This window comes from Myotis lucifugus, unplaced genomic scaffold (genome assembly GCF_000147115.1).
Source record: "Myotis lucifugus unplaced genomic scaffold, Myoluc2.0 scaffold_253, whole genome shotgun sequence".
Lineage (NCBI taxonomy): Eukaryota > Metazoa > Chordata > Mammalia > Chiroptera > Vespertilionidae > Myotis > Myotis lucifugus.
In genome coordinates this window covers 706,762-724,451 of record NW_005871301.1, presented here as the reverse complement: position 1 = coordinate 724,451, position 17,690 = coordinate 706,762, and the positions used below count along the sequence as shown (strand labels likewise).

The following is a 17,690-nucleotide window of genomic DNA, read 5'->3' as shown; positions in this document are numbered from 1 at the left end:
TTAGAAAAATTTAACCAAGCAGGTTAGACTTCTATACCGAAAAGTATAAGATATTGTTGAAAGAAATTGAAGAAGACACACAAAAATTGGAAAGATATTTCATGCTCATGTATTACAAGATTTAATATTGTTAAAATATTCATACTACCCAAAGCAATCTACAAATTTAATTCAATCCATATCAAAATTCCAATGACAGTGTTCACAGAATTAGAACAAATAACTAAAAATAATCACATACGACCCTGAATAGCCAAAAAAATCTTGAGAAGGAAGAACAGAGATGGAGGTATCATGGTCCCTGATTTGAAAATATACTAAAAAGCTATAATAATAAAAACTTCATGGTGTTGGCATAAAAAAGACACATGGCTCAATGGATCCGAATAGAGAGCCCAGAAAAAAAATACACAATAAAAACAAACAAACAAAAAACAAAGCTCATGCATCGCAGACTTGAATTTAAGACCTGAAACCGCAAAACTTCCAGAGGTAAACATAGATAGTAAGCTCCCTATTATCAGTCTTGGCGTTGAATTTTTGGGTCTGATTCTAAAAGCAAAAATAAACAAGTGGGAGTACATCACACTAGCCAAGAAAATAAAGAGAATTAAAATGCACCCTTATGGAGTATTGCCGACAACAATTAAGGCTTAACTACAACAAGACTGCGCACAAAGACCACAAGGGGGTGCACCAAGAAAGCATAAAAAATGCGGAGACAAAAAAACATGACAGAAATGGAGGATATAGAGCTAAAAAACGCACTTTTGAGGGCTTTCAATAATTTGCTAGAAACTGCCGATAAACTTGATGAGAGCCTCAAGAAAACTAATGAGACCCTCGATGTTGTGATAAAGAACCAACTAGAAATTAAGCATACACTGACTGAAATAAAGAATATTATACAGACACCCAACAGCAGACCAGAGGAGCGCAAGAACCAAGTCAAAGATTTGAAATGCGAAGAAGCAAAAAACACCCAACCGGAAAAGCAAAATGAAAAAAGAATCTGAAAATACGAAGATAGTGTAAGGAACCTCTGGGACAGTTTCAAACGCACCAACATCAGAATTATAGGGGTACCAGAAGATGAGAGACAGCAAGATATTGAAAACCTATTTGAAGAAATAATGACAGAAAACTTCCCCCACCTGGTGAAAGAAATGGACTTACAGGTCCAAGAAGTGCAGAGAACCCCAAACAAAAGGAATCCAAAGAGGACCACACCAAGACACATCATAATTAAAATGCCAAGAGCAAAAGACAAAGAGAGAATCTTAAAAGCAGCAAGAGAAAGAAACTCAGTTACCTACAAGGGAATACCCATACGACTGTCAGCTGATTTCTCAACAGAAACTTTGCAGGCCAGAAGGGAATGGCAAGAAATATTCAAAGTGCTGAATACCAAGAACCTACAACCAAGATTACTTTATCCAGCAAAGCTATCATTCAGAATTGAAGGTCAGATAAAGAGCTTCACAGATAAGGAAAAGCTAAAGGAGTTCATCACCACTAAACCAGTATTATACGAAATGCTGAAAGGTATCCTTTAAGAAGAGGAAGAAGAAGAAAAAGGTAAAGATACAAATTATGAACAACAAACATGCATCTATCAACAAGTGAATCTAAGAATCAAGTGAATAAATAATCTGATGTACAGAATGAACTGGTGATTATAATGAATCAGGGACATAGAAAGGGAATGGACTGACTATTCTTGGAGGGGGAAGGGGATTGGGAGATGCGGGAAGAGACTGGACAAAAATCGTGCACCTATGGATGAGGACAGTGGGTGGGGAGTGAGGGTGGAGGGTGGGGCGGGAACTGGGAGGAGGGGAGTTGGGGGGGGGGGAAGAGGAACAAATGTAATCTGAACAATAAAGATTTAATTTAAAAAAAAAGAGAAAGAAAGAGAGGGAAACATGGATGTGAGTGAGAAGCATCGATCAGTTGTATCCCATACACTCCTTGACTGGGGATGGAACCCGAAACCTTTTTGGTGTATGGGAGGATGCTCCAACCAACTGAGCCTCCTAGCCATGGCTATTGATTTATTATTATTTTGAGAGAATGTTTATTAAAGCTGGGGACAGTGAAACAAGGAAGGGCTTAGGATAGAAGCAGCAGCAGGAGAGAGCCTAGGCGGGGCTGCTGTGTTGCTCTAGAAAGGTTATAGGAAAGAATTCAACCTAGGCGGGGCGGCTTTGGCTCATTGGAAAGTCATAGAAAAGGGGGCTTGGAGACAGGTTCAGGGGGTTAGCCTGAATGAGCTGCCACTGCCCGTACTCCCTGGTGCAAGTCTCCTGAGTCTCTTAGTTTAGGAGATGTACACCTGGGAGGGAAGTAGAGGTGGGAGGGAGAGGAGTATATTAGAGCCCCAGTGCACGAAATTTATAAATATATGCACTGGTGGCAGGGTGGGGGTGGGGGAATCCCTCAGCCCAGCCTGTGTCCTCTGTGCCCTCTGGCAGTCTGGGAGCCCTGGGATCCATCGCCTGCAGAGGGAGGCCCCGTTCAGCAGCCCCAGCTCTGCATTGGTGGCCTGTCCTCCCTCTTTGGGGTGATGGGGAGCCCCCATTGATCACCCAGAGGCTAGTGGCCTGGGCCTCCCTCTGCAGGGCATCATGGGGGATGGTGGGGCCGACCCATTGCATTGCACAGGCCTTGGTTGGCCTGGCGCCAGTGGGTGTCATAGCCTGGTCATCTGGTGGGTCCTTCAGCTGGTCCTCCCTGGATTTGCATATTATGGTTTTATTATTATAGACTTAAGGGGTGGGGCTGGGTGGAGGTGAGCAAAGGGGGAGAAATGGGGGACCTCTGTGATAGTGTCAACAATAAAAATATTGTTACACATTTCAAGAGGTTCTATGAACCTGGCCAGTGTGGCTCAGTGGTTGAGCCTCGACCTATGAAACCGTGAGGTCACGGTTGGATGCCCGTCAGGGCCCAAAGACCAGGTTTCCCTGCACGATCCCGGTGGGGGGGCCTGCAGGAGGCAGCGATGGAGGCTTCTCTCTCTCTCTCTCTCTCTCTCTCCCTCTCTCTCTCTCTCTCTAATAAATGTATTAATAAAAAGGGGTTTATGTGAACAGCCCCTGGCTGTGTAACTGCTTTGCCTCTTGCTTGTCCCTGGTAACTCCCGAATCCCTCCGAGTCCTGACATGTTAACTGGGTAGCGACTAATTAGATGTCAAAAATTCATAAGCGCTCTTTAATATTGCATATATCTGCCGCCGCCGCCGTTTCCACGGGAGCCGTACACACAGACGCCACCGCAGCACTGGCACACAGTGGGGTGGGAGAAATATATAAAGAAACTAAACAACTCAATAACAACAAACAACAACACAATTACAAAATGGGTAGAGGATTTAAATAGACATTTTTCAAAGAAGACATATAGATGGCTAGCACACACATAAAAAGATGTTCTGCATTACTCATTATTAGGGAAATACTCCTCTCACCTGTTACAATGGCTATTAATAAAAGGATAAGAAGTAACAAGTGTTGACAAGGATGTGTAGAAGAGGCAATCTTTGTACACAACTGGTAGGAATATAAATTGGTATAGCCATTATGTAAAATAGTAAGAAGTTTCTTCAAAATTTAAAAACAGAATTACCATATGATCCAGCTATTCCACTTCTGGGTATTTATGCAAAGAAAATGAAAACACTAATTTAGAAAGATATATGCCACCCTGTTTATTGCAGCATTATTTACAATAGCTAACAAAAATATCCATTGATGGATGAATGATAAAGAAGATATCATATATATACACTAGAGGCCTGGTGCATGAATCTGTGCACAGGTGGAGGATGGTAGGGGTGAGGGGCCCCCAAGGGGAGGCAATTGGGGGAGGGGCTGCATGGGGAAGGGCCTCAGGAGGTTCGGGGGGGCCAATTGGGGCCCCCATAGGGCCAGTTGGCTGCTGCAGTGCGCATCATAGTGACTGTTTGTTCCAGTCGTTCCGCCGTTCAGGTTGCTTGGCTTTTATATACATAGATAGGAATACTACTCAGCCATAACAAGAATGAAATCTTACCATTTGTGACAACATGGATGGACCTTGAGGTTATTATGCTAAGTGAGGTAAGTCAGAGAGAGAAAGACAAATACCCTATGATTTTACTTATATGTAGAATCTAAAAAAACAAACAAAACTGAACAAACCAAATAACACCAAATTCATAGATACAGAGAACAGATTGGTGTTTACCAAAGGAAATTGGGGTTGAGAGGCAGGTAAAATGGGTGAAGGGGATCAGTTGTACTTTGACTGATGATAACTAAACTTATTGTGGTGATCACTTTGTAATGTGTACAAGTATAGAATTACTGTGTTGTACACTGATATTAACATGTTATATGCCAATTTTACTTCAATTTAAAACAAGAAAACAGAAAAAAACTGATACCTATATGTATAAAAGCATAAGCAACCGGCCAATTGTTCAACCAGTACTTATGATGCGCACTGACCACCAGAGGGCAGACACTTAACACACAGACATGGAAACATGGAACAGACTGATGAATCCCAGAGGGAAGGGGGAAGGGAATAGTGTGGGAAGAGATTAACCAAAGATCTTCTATGCATACCAGACGCCTGGTGCACGGATCCCTGGCCTACAGGGATCGGGCTGAAGCCAGCAGTCCAACATCCCCTGAGGGGTCCCAGATTGCAAGAGGGTACAGGCCAGGCTGAGGGACCCCACCAGTGCACGAATCTGTGCACCAGGCCTCTAGTATAATTATAAGACCTAATATTTTTAATAAACCATCGAAATATATATACCACTGACTAAGCTATCCAAGGGTATAAAGAGTACAAAGCCTGAAAGATGAAAAAAAAGGAATAACAATAGGTATCAAGATAAGTAAATGGCAGTCTTTGGACCTTTATAACAAATTTGGAAATGCCTACTTTTCAACTAGAATTTGTTTATTCTTTCTTATTTGAGATTTTTCATGTTGTAGCCAACAAACTTTGATAGGATTTTTCTTAAGACAGCATATTTTCCCTTTGGACTTTTTTTCTCCTAGAAAAATTATCCAATTTTCTCCTTTTCATCATGAAAATAATTAAATTATCTTTTTTTTAACTTTACCTATTTAACTTTTTTGATAACTCAGCTAAAAATCATTTTATTGCATAAAGAAATATATACTCTAGCTTTCCCCTTACATACAATAGAGAATAATCATTATTAATTTGAAGAAGAAGAAATGAGGATAAAAGGAACACATATATTAAATGATTTTGAATAATTATAAACTATGAGTGAAGTTAACTCTAAGCCTATCAAAAATTATTGTGATGGAAGGAGACTGACTTGGGGTCGTAAACGCACAATACAATATACAGACAATGTATTATAGAATTGCACACCTGAAACCTATATAATTTTTTTTCATTTTAAGTTTTTAATGAAATTTGTATATAATATTACTTTATTCCTGCATCTTCTCAATTGTTTCTTCCTTGGATTTGCCCTTTTCCTTTCCAACTTGGTGAGATTTGGCTTTATGTTCAAGGACCTTTTGTGGATTTTGTCCAGCTTTAGTCTAGTGATAACCACCTTGCTAGGGTGAATGCCCACATGAAGAGTTGTACCATTAGTTTTCTCCCATATGTCAATGTAGATGACATATTTCTTCCTGTAACCCTGGACTATTTTGCCAATTTGCTGTCCTTTGTAATGTCCTCAAACAACCTGAACTTCATTATCCTTTCGGATGGGCATGGGTTGAACATTGTACTTCTGTCTCAGCTCTTTGGAAAGAGAAGACATAATCTTCCTGCGAATGTGGGAAGGTGCATTGAAATGCCTTTTACGGTTCTTGCTCTGGTCAGAAGTCACAAAGGGATTGAACTTCATTTTGATGCTTCTATGATGGCCACCCCTATATAATTTTATTAACCAATGTTACCCCAATAAACTCAACAAAAATTTCTTAAAATATAAAAAATAATAAATCCCAAAACTAAAGTTCTTTTAATCACATGATGAATGTATGAAATTTTATACTTTTTTATATGCAAATGTGCATATGCACAGGCACAGACATTTCAGATTATAAAGGCAGAATTCCCATGTTATTTGAATGTTGGCAAAGTTTATCATTAGTATCTTCTCTAATTCCTTCTGCTCTTTCCTTGGAGTTATTCTTTTTAGCTATCTTCTCTGTCCATCAGGGCCTTCTGAAAAATGTGGAGATTATGTGTAAGAATTTCAATAATAAAGAAGCCCTCTAACCAAAGTATTTTTGGGTGCAAAAGATAGAAGCCCATTTTGGTTGGCCCCAACAAGGGGGAATGCATTTGATGTAAGATGGAGACTTCAGTCACAAAGTATATGTAGGTAGAGATTTGTTAAACTATTGGTTACCAAATCAGATAGCCTTTCTATGTATCTCTCACTCTTTCTAGAACTCCAGTCTCTTCTCCATTTTCTTTATGGGAAAATGGACTTCTTTTACTTTTCTAAATGTACCAGATATATGTTGACTCAGAGTCTATGTAGCCTTTGGGCTCTAGAACCTTCCAATCTCTGAGTATAGTTGAGATATATACAATGTATTTCTTAAGAAAGAAATCTTTATAGTTGCTGGCTAGACAATGTTTGCCTGGTTTGGGATCAAGTACTACAGCACCAATCAGCCATGTCTAGTGCATGAGATCATGTGGTTATTATACCCTGTCTCTTTCTGTATAATATAACAAACCATGTAGAAGTATTAGGACTATGACTGGCAAAGAAGTAGGTGCTTTTAAGAATATTAATGATTTGATAGTGCTTAATTGTACACATTATTTTAAATATGTCAGCGTGTATCCTAAGAAAACCATTAATAATATTTTGGGGGGGTTTGCCTATCTCTCTGATACCTTTAAGCCAGCTCAATCCATTTTCTGATCTCAGTTCCATTTATGTGCATTAAAAATTATTGCCTATGACCTTCCTTGCTTTGCTCCCAATTCTATTCATGTTGTTTCCTTTTGTATGAATTCGGGTCCTTACATTTGTCATATTAACATCCCTGCAGTTGACCAGCAGGCTGATCTCGGTCTCCTTGGCCAGATCCTCAGCACTCTCCTAGAATCTGCTCCTTTTCTAGGTGCCTCAGGTAGAGTAACTAGTCTTAGCTCAGTCCTGCAGCCCAAATTCTAGAACTAGTTACTTGGCAAGAATCTTGCCTGTTCAGTGTTGTTTGGACATTTAGCTGTCATGTGTGATGTCCTAGTTGTTTTCCAAGAAGAGTTAATCAGAGCTTTTCACCAGCAGAAGCAGAAGTTTCTCATAACTTTGTTGATGATGTCTAAAAGGTAGGAAATATTGTTTGCATATTTATTTTTTGGCACATATGAATGAAAACCAAACCAGCATTTAGACAGGTAGAAAGCAAATGGGACTATTAAGGTGAAAAATCTAGGTCAGAAAAATCATCTGGTTGGAAGGTCATTTTAAGTAGAAAGACACATTTTCAGGCTAATGACATCACTTACTTGCACACAAAGATTCCTCATGTTCCGATTTTTGACATTTTGTCTCGGTTAACTTTGACACCTATATGAGACTCTTGTTTGAGATGCAGAGAAATCACTTTAGGAATGCTTGCAGGCTTCTTGATAAATTCACGGTTGGTCTTTCTATCCAAGGAGGGCTTCATAATAAATCTGAGCCTCTTAGCAGCAACATCAAAGCGTAGATTCTCTTCCCCTCCTGCCCAAGATCTATGCCCTGACACAGAATATTGTGTCACCTGTTAATCCTAGCACACTGAGCAGTTATTCAGTTTGTGTGGCAGCCTGAATGAATCATTTTATTAGCCTTCAAAGTCAGAGTTATGAGCAAAGAGCAAAATAGCTTAAGGAAATTTCAGTCTTCAGCTATCCAGCATAAAATATCTTGAACCAGATTTAAAGAGAAAATTGTGGTTCTGATATTTCCAAGGGTTGTAACAAAGAAAAAAAAAGAAAACTATGCAATAGGAACTGTATATGGCCAATAAAGCCTAAAATATTTACTATCTGGCCCTTTACAAATGTTTGCCAATCCCTATTAGAGATATATCTAATTTTTCACAGCCATGTAGTTAGTATTCCATTGTGTAAATGTAACCAAAGTGATTGGGGAAAGTTAAATAATTACACAAAATGAGTATAAACATTTTCAAAATTCCCATACCTCCAAAATTATCCTTCTTTTCTCTGACTTAGAGGTGTTATATATTGTGGTTTGCTGCCCACATTCCCATTCCTGATTAAAGATCTTACTTCCCAGCAATAGGGAGAATCAGCTCCTACTGTCTCAGGGTTGGATTCCCCTCTAACAACTGCTCTCAGCAAAGGTAGCAGCCTCACTCAAGGTAAATCCCCTTCCCAGGAGTAGTCAGAATCTAATGGTTGGTAACTATGGGAACTAAACTTGATACCCTATCCTGATCATGGAAACTCTAAAGAGCACTCTGCGTTCGAGTTCACCTTGAGAATTTTATTGCTGCAGTATCACATTTCATTCTCTTTCTTGGCTCAGTTTGTTTCCCTCCATTTCCCACAAGTTTTGTTTCTGAGAGCCCCCTACCTAAAAAAATCCTACTTGGAAAGATCACCTGTTTCCTGGGAAACCCACCTAAGACTGTGAGTGTCAACAGTATTCCAAGGAATCAGACTCTAAAATGGGATTTTGGAGCTAAGTTACATACCTCACAGCTGCCCATGAGGATTATAACGGTGATAGTGGATGTAATTCTTGGTTTGCTATAGTGGTGCAACTAGTGAAATTTTTCTGGTGTTGAACTAGGGTAGAATAGCTGTGTAAAGAAATGCATTGGTTGATTCAATATCACAGATGTTTGAAAGGGCTGGGAAAATCAAGGCCATACGTGGACCCAAGAATGTAGATTTTCATCACCAACGCTAATCTGCCTCCATCTGCTGAATGTCCAAATGACAGTGACAGAGATAAGCACTAAGTTCCAGTAGGATGCCTCCCTTAAGCAGTCAATCAGTTACTTGTAGGCAAGCTAATTACATCAGAAATGTTCTGCCCTGGAAAGATCAGCCATTTATCTTGACTGGAATTAACTCACATTCTGAGTATGAGTTTTCCTTTTGTCTTCAGACCTTTAGTACTTAGAGTGTTCTTATTTAACATGTGACTCTATATGAGATCAGAGCAAGGAACACATTTTTTTTTTAAATTTAACTTACTGGTATGACATTGGCTCACAAAACCATACAGATTTCAAGTATACAACTCAATAAAACATCATCTGCCCACCGCAGCATGTGCCTGTCACCCCAGGCAAAGTATCTTTCTGTCCCCATTTCCCACCCTTTGCCCAAATCCACCCAGCCCCCAGCCACCTTTCCCTCTGGCTAGCACCACACTATTTTATGTGTCTATGAATGTATTTTGGCTAATCCTTTCACCTTCTCTCATTCAGTCCCCTCTCCCCGATCCTCTGTGACTGTTCCATGTATCCATGCCTCTGTTTCTATCTTGTTCATCAGTTTATTTTGTTCATTAGATTCCACACATAAGTGAGATCATGTAGTATTTTTCTTTTTCTTATTTCACTTAGCACAATAATCTCCAGGTCCATCCATGTTGTTGCAAAAGGTAAGATTTTCTTCTTTTTTACAGCCATGTAGTTAGTATTCTATTGTGTAAATGTACCACTGCTTTTTTATCCACTCATCTACTGAAGTGTACTTGGGCTGTTTCCAGATCTTGGCTAGTGTAAATAATGCTGCAAGGGTGCATCTATTCTTTGAATTTGTGCTGTGGAATTCTTAGAATATATACCCAGAAGTGGGATTGCTGGGTCAAAAGGAAGTTCTGTTTTTTTAATTTTGGGGGAAAACATCATACTGTTTTTCACAGTGGCTGCACCAATGATGCATGAAGGTTCCCTTTTCTTCACATTCTTGCCAGCACATTTCATTAGTTAATTTATTGATGATAGACATTCTGACAGGTGTGACGTGATACCTCACTGTTGTTTTAATTTGCACTTCTTTGATGATTGATTAGTAACCTTGAGCATTTTTTCATATTTCTATTGAACAGATGTATGTCCTCTTTGGAGAAGTGTCTATTCAGGTTCTTTGCCCATTTTTTTTTACTGGATGGCTTGTCTTCCTGGTGTTGAGTTCTATAAGTTCCTTATATATTTTGGAAATTAACCCCTTATCAGATGTATTATTGGCAAATATGTCCTCCCATTCAGTGGGTTCCCTTTTCATTTTGTTGATTGTTTCTTTTGCTGTGAAAAATCTTTTTAGTTTGATGTAGTCCCATTTATTTATTCTTTTCTTTTGTTTCCTTTGTCCAAGGAGATATATCAGCAAAAATATTGTTACAAGAGATGTCTGAGATTTTATGCCTATGTTTTCTTCTAAGATTTTTATGGTTTCATAACTTACATTTAAATTTTTTATCCATTTTGAGTGTATTATTGTGTAAGTTGGTCTAGTTTCACTTTTTTGCATGTACCTGTCCAATTTTCTCAACACCATTTATTGAAGAAACTGTCTTTACTCCATTGTATGCTCTTGCCTCCTTTGTCAAATATTAATTGACCTTAAAGATATAGGGTGATTTCTGGGCTCTCTGTTCTGTTCCATTGATCTATATACCTGTTCTTATCTAGTAGCAGGCTGTTTGGATTACAATGTCTTTGTGGTATAGTTTGATATTAGGTATTGTGGTCCTTCCAACTTTGATCTTTTTTCTCAAGATTTCTGAGGCTATTCTGGGTCTTTTTTGGTTCCATATAAAATTTTGGATTATTTGTTTATGCCATTGGTATTGCAATAGGAATTGTGTTGAATCTATAGATTGCTTTGGGTATATGGACATTTTAATGATGTTAATTCTTCCAATCCATGAACATGGTACATACTTCCACTTGTCTATATCTTCCTCAATTTCTTTCTTCAATATCCTATAAGGAACCCATTTTAAAGAAATGGAAATGCAGCTGGGTGCATTATTAGATACCTCACCTTCCAGAAGCTGCTCACTTGATATAGTAATGGAATGGCTTTATGAAGGTTTAGCTGAGGTGACAATTTGGAGATGACTTTATCCAAGGATGAGACTTAGTACACATCCTCAAAGACTTAAAACATATGTTGTACAACAGCAGGTAGAATACCTGGGCCCAAAAGCTAAGGGTAAAAAGAGGAGTGGCCTTGCTTACCATCACTTCCAGTGGCCCACTGAGGAATTTTTGCCTCCAAAATCTGCAACACTGGACTGTGCCTATCTAGGTATCCTAGTTCCCAAAGTGGGAATTCTGGGGACATAGCCAGTGTTTCATTAAACTTTATACTCAGGCTGTCTCCAGTCACTTTAAAGTATTTGTGCCAAGAGACCAGCAGATGCCGAAATGAGTCACAGTCCTGCCAGGGGTTATTGGCCCTGTTCATTTTCTGATGCTTTGCACACTAAGGATAGGGAAAAACATGTTTGGCACACAGGGGATGGACTAGAATGCTTCTTGGTACTTTGTTGATGATAAATGGACAAGTATAGCAGTCAGTTTGAGAATATTGTGGTGACTAGGGGGCTCATATTTCTCAGAGATGGTACAGTAGGCAGAATTATAACCTTCCCAGATCATACACACCCTGATCCTTGTGATGTGAATATAATGAAATACCACCATCTTGAAAAGATTGTCTTATAGGGCAAAAGGGACTTGGGATATAATCAGGGTTACTAATGGGTTGAATTTAAGATAGGGATATTATTCTGGACTTCCTGGGAGGGTCTACTGCAATCACATGAATCCTTAAAAGTAGAAAAGAAAGTAAGTGGATCAGAATTTGAAACCCCACATAGGACAGCTGAGAGAACATGCATCTGAATGCAAACACAGCCAGTTACTAGCTCTGAGACCTTGGGCATGTCACTGAACCACTCCGAGCATGTTTCCTCATCTGTAAAATACAGAATACGATATCTGGTTTTTATTGAGAAATAAACTAAGCACTATAATTCATGAGAGGGGGCATACACAAGGTACTCAACAAATATTAATTTCTTTCTCTCTAATTTATTGAGTGCTAGTACATGTAAAAACTTATAATAAACAATGCAGGGGATACATAAAAATGTATAAGGCTTACCTTTTACAGAACTTAAAATCTAATCAGGGATATGTGTCATATCTTAGATATTTTGTATATACATACAGATATGACATTTTAGAATAGTCTTCTAGGTCTTTGCAAATTTTATCTCTATTTGAAATCAATATTGGAATTAGCTCCAATATTAAAACCTTATAGTAATTCTTTTTTATTAGCATTCCTTTGCTTCCTGTATTTGGTTTTCTTAGCACCAAAATTTGATGAATTCAAAACCCGTGCCCGGTCTCCTCAGCATTGCACTCAGCCTTCACTGCAGGTGCAGTGTGTATAATGAATAGATCGAGGTAGGGATGTTTGTCTTCCCAGCGTGTTGTCCTGTGCAGCTGCTCCTCATAGCACTTCACTCCCAAACAGATAATTTCCCCCTTTGGGGACTCTTTCCGAAATGAGCCAAGCAGAGAGTCAGACAAATGAACCCACTGGAGATGAATAGAAAATGAAAGGGATTGGAAGAGGAACCAGCCCAGAAACTCTGGGTCATGTTGACCAGCATCAGAGGCCTATTAGCGGGCGAGGGGAGGGCCTCACTGATTTCCAGGCACATGTGCTGGCATGAGTGCCCTTGGGAGCTGGGAACACCGGGTCCTCCTAATGCAGCGTAATTAGGAGGCCCCTGGGCTGCCAGTTGATGTCTCCCTGTGAATATGCATGGACTCACATTCGGCCACTCTTAGGTCTCATTTCCTTACTTTCCTAGGGTGTCCACATTGCTAACAGTCTAGGTCAGACATTATTGCTGCAGCAGAGACCCTACTCATGATTTTGGCTTCTACTTGCTGCAGACAACCATGTAGATCATGTTAGTGAGGGCTGCCTGCAAATTCTTTGCTTGGCTCCAAAAGAATGTCACTATTCAGGCACGAAAACTGAAGTCAGAACACACAACAGACATCATGAGGATTTTGTAGACACCTCGCTTAGCAGGGAGAAAGTGACTTGACAGTTAATGACTATAAATAGACTATGGTAACAGTTGTCTGTGGCCCAGCTAGGAGAGACACTTTTATTTTAGCAGTGGATTTAGCTAATAGCTATACAGGGTTTTCATTCATGATTTTTCACACTGAGCAATTAGGTCTTACTAATGTATAAGTTTTCTAAGCAGTATATCAAGTTCCAAAAAAGTTTATATTGAGATGTTGACTAGAATTGCATTAACTATGTAGATTCATTTGGGGGTAAATTAAATCTTTAAGGTCTTGGGCCCCACAATACATGAACATGTGTATCTCTCTATTTATATAGGTTTTCTTTATTTTTTTAATTTTATTTTTTGTTAATCCTTACCTGAGATATTTTTCCATTGATTTTTAGGGAGACTGGAAGAGAGAGGGAAAGATAGAGAGAAACATCTGTGTGAGAGAAACACATCAATTGATTGCCTCTTGCAGTGCCCTGACCAGGGCCCAGGCTGGGGAGAAGCCTGCGACCAAGGTTACTGCCATGGACTGGAATCAAACATAGGACCCTTTGGTCCACAGGACGATGCTCTACCCACTGAGCAACACCATCTAGGGCTAGGTTTTCTTTAATAGCTGGCATGGCTTGCACTGTATTTATAGATACTTTTTTCTTTCTTCCCCTTCCTTTTCCCTTCTTTCCTTCCTTCCTTTTTTTTCACCGTTTCTATAATAAATAGAGGCCTGGTGCACAGATTAGTGCACCGGTGGGGTCCCTCGTCTTGGCCTGTGAGGAACAGGGTGAAACCGGCTCTCTGACATCCCCAAGGCGTCCCAGATTGTGAGAGGGTGGTTCTTGGGTGGCACAACCTGGAATCGTGCTCCCTCCTCTCTGGTTCCGGGTACATCTCCCGACAACTGCAGCTGCCAAGTCACTGAAGCTTGGCAGCTCCTGAGTTGAGCATCTGTCCTCTGGTGGTCATTGCATGTCATAGCTATCAGCTGCTCAGCCGGTTGCTAGGCTTTTATACATATAGACTAGAGGTCCAATGCACGAAATTCGTGCAGGGGGCTTGGCCCTTGCAGCCTCGGCCGGCCCTCGCAGCCCCTTGCAGCCTCAGCTGACCCTCGTAGCCCTGGCTTTGTCCAGAAGGTCATCCAGAAGGACGTCCGGAAGGTTGTTTGGCTGTCCGGTCTAATTAGCATATTAGCCCTTTATTATATAGGACTAGGGACCCCGTGCACGAATTCATGCACCTTGAAAAGAACCGTGGGACACTAGGCTGCAGTGGGCATAGGGGCAGGTCTCGGCCCATCCTCTGTGCCCCCACCCAGCCCCTCCTGCTGTGGCCCCTGGTCCCCTGTCTGCCAGCAGCCCTGCTCCTGCTGTCGCTCTCACATGCTGATGGCAGCGGGTGCAAGCGGGGCCAGCGCCGTCAGCAGGTGCGAGTGGCAGCTGCTGCCCCAATTACCCCTGAGGATCAGGGGGAGGTGGAGAAGCCCTCAGGGGTGACCGGGGCTGGCAGCCACCACTCGCACCCGCTGCCAGCGCCTGGCACTGGTCCCAATCGCTCAGCACCGGCAGCAGTTCCAAGTGGGGCCAGCACCTGCAGCAAGTATGAGCGCCAGGAGGGATCGCAGCACGTGGGAGCAAAGAACTTTCAGTAACTATCAGAGGTTTGCCCCGATGACAGCAACCGGCACCCCGCCTTGGTCTGGCACCCCCACTCACCTGCTCTACCATCCCGCTATGGCCGATGCCCGCCATGTTCTGCATTCTGCCACCTGCTGCTGACACCCGCCATGTTCTGTGCGCGCTCCCTGGTGGTCAGCACACGTCATAGCATCCAGTTGTTTGGTTGTTCTGCTGTTCGATCTATTTGCATATTATGGTTTCATATATATAATATAGATAGATGGTATGTTTTAGTCTGTTTTTAGAGATGCTATTAATTTTGGTTACAGCAACCTTACAGAGCTCTCTTTTTATATCCAATCGTTTGCTCAATCTCCTTGCTTTTCTGTGTAGATAATCATATCATCTTCACAATGTCTTTTCTCCCCAAATCGAAAATTTTAAAAAAATTATTTGTCTTGTCTTGATTCACTAGCTAAGAGCTTCAGTCCAAAATTGCATAGTCATTGATAATGTCTTCCTACTGATTCTAAAGGAAATGCCTTCAATATTTTACTATTCAATGTGTATTTCCTGATACAGCTTTTAACAGGTTAAGATTTTCTCTTTTTATATTTACCTCAGAGTTTTATTATCAATACATTAATTAATACTTAATGTTGAATTTACTACATCAGAATTTCATTCTAATAAAATATACTGCATTGTTGCCTTTTTTCCAGATTAAGTAAGATGTAGCTTTTTCTATCTATAAATTATTTTTATATCTGGCCTTTGCATTAGCCTGTGATTAATTTCCTAGAAATACCTCCAGTTGCATATGGTACTTTTTGTTTGTTTGTTTGTTTGTTTCTAGAGAGTGATATCCCAAATGGTTATGACCACAGATTATTTCTTCTGTAAAGCTGAAACACTTTTGTTTTATACTTGTAAATCTTTAAGTGTGGGTAAAACACATGTACACCCTGCAAGTTTTGGCTAATTATATTGCTTGTAAGAGAGAACAATTCAAAAGTCAGAATTTTAAGTTAAGCTGTAATGCCATATTATTTTCAAATTCATGATAATTTGATAAATTTGAACCTGTATCTTTGGATATTCAGAATGCCGCTTTTGCTGAAATGGTATGAAGTAATGGAGAACAAGCTACAATGAGAGAAGCAGCTAGTTTCTCCTTTTCCTTTGACTCTATTTGCCTCTCAGTTACTGCATCCCTGGAATTGTAGATTAATTGCAGTTATTCCAAGATGTGGAATCCTTTCCTGAATTTTGTTTATTGAGAGCAGAATCAGAGTTAACCTTTTTGCAGCTACTCACTTATAAGGAACCCTGTTTTAATTAGCTAGGTAACTATTAGAGTGTCCTATAAAACAAAACAGAAAACAAATAAAAAAGCTTAGAGGGGATTTATTTTTTGTCCTCCTCCTTCCTCAAAAGAGGAAGAGAAATAATTAAATTTAATTCAAATTAGTACTCTAAGTCTTAGTTACTTTCTCCTTGGAGTTCAGGTCCAGATATTTTGGTATGAAAGACAGAACCTCCTCAGTGTCTTATTTCCTGGCTGGTTTATTGGTCCAGTGGGATCATGTGCTGGGAAATCTACCCTTGTCATTTTTGCTGAGAGCAGATTGTATCCATGTATATAAATTAGTCACTATGGACATTAAATTCTAAAAATTGCCTGGGTAGTAGAAAACACCAATCTAAAATACAGTCAAATTTCCATTGACCTACTTCCTACATTTCATGTAAAATTGATGACTATGGTAGAGTAGAAGATGAAAGCTTCTAGCCATGTCAGTAACACATTGGTCCTTATTGAAGTTCTTGGAAAAGAACAAATAACCACATATTTGCCACGTTCTCTTTTTATAGAAGTTTCAAATCAACCTCTCAGGGAAATGGAATAGCCTAGACTCCGTTACAAGTTAGTTAAATCTCTACCACCCCTACCCCTGCTAACAATTTAGGAACTATGTCTCCTACAATTTCCAGATCAATGACTAATGAACTCACTAGAGATATCAGCTTGTCTTCCAAGTTATTTTATGAGTTTGTAAGTGAACAGTTATACATCCTTGCTCCTCAGCATAGAGTGCTGTCAGGCCTTGATCTGCACAGGATCTCACCTAAGATGTGCTTATTCTAGGCTACTCAGATAGTAGCTGCTGGGACACCAAGCAAGGTAGGGTATTGACAAACCCATAAACCTCAAATATGCCACAGCAATGTCTATTTTTCCTTGGAGTTTACATCTCTATTAACAAAGAGCTTATTCTGGCAATCCATTTGCTTCTGTTTACAGGAATGTTTATAACATTTCTGATCATGGACCATAACATCAGTATTGCTGCCTTCTCATTTCTCACTGGGGAAAAAAAAGAGTCACTACCCAGGTGACTATAAATACTATTTTTTGTGCTTTAGTTGTTCAGTCTATTGGAATGTCTGTCTGCAAATACTTCTCACTTTGGTTGGTTATTTGTTTGGTTCTGTAGTCTGCACTGGGCTTTAACAACCTAAAGGGAAAGCACTTATACCTACATATTCACCTTTCTATCTCTAATTCCAATCATATAGCTAGCAGTCGGGGAATCTGTTCATGCCTCAACTGAAGCACTCATTACAATATAAAACAATAATCTGTTTTGGTTTGTACAAGTTAGTTACAGTTTAGGCCAGTGTCCTCGTGCAGTTATCAACAGTGCTCTGGTTCTTGCTCAGAAGTATCCTAATTTAGATGCTAAATCATGGTGACACCATGTATGTGTCTTTTTCTACCACTCAGTGAGGCATGGCAAAGTAGATGTCTTATCCATGTTTGTGTTTCAGGGCTTAGCTTCAAAACATAGTGGACATTCAGTTAAGATTATGGAGCAGATTTGGAAAAGAAAAAACAACAAGACAGAAATACCAAAAGTAATTTTCTAAACATATAAAACCTATGACAAAAAAAATACCAAAAAAGCAAGTAAGA

At 39.9% G+C, this 17,690-nt stretch overlaps 1 pseudogene; it reads right to left on the bottom strand.

Moving 5' to 3' along the window:
• Positions 1-5,416: 5,416 nt before the first annotated feature.
• On the bottom strand, positions 5,417-5,891 carry LOC102421605 (annotated as a pseudogene).
• Positions 5,892-17,690: the final 11,799 nt, after the last annotated feature.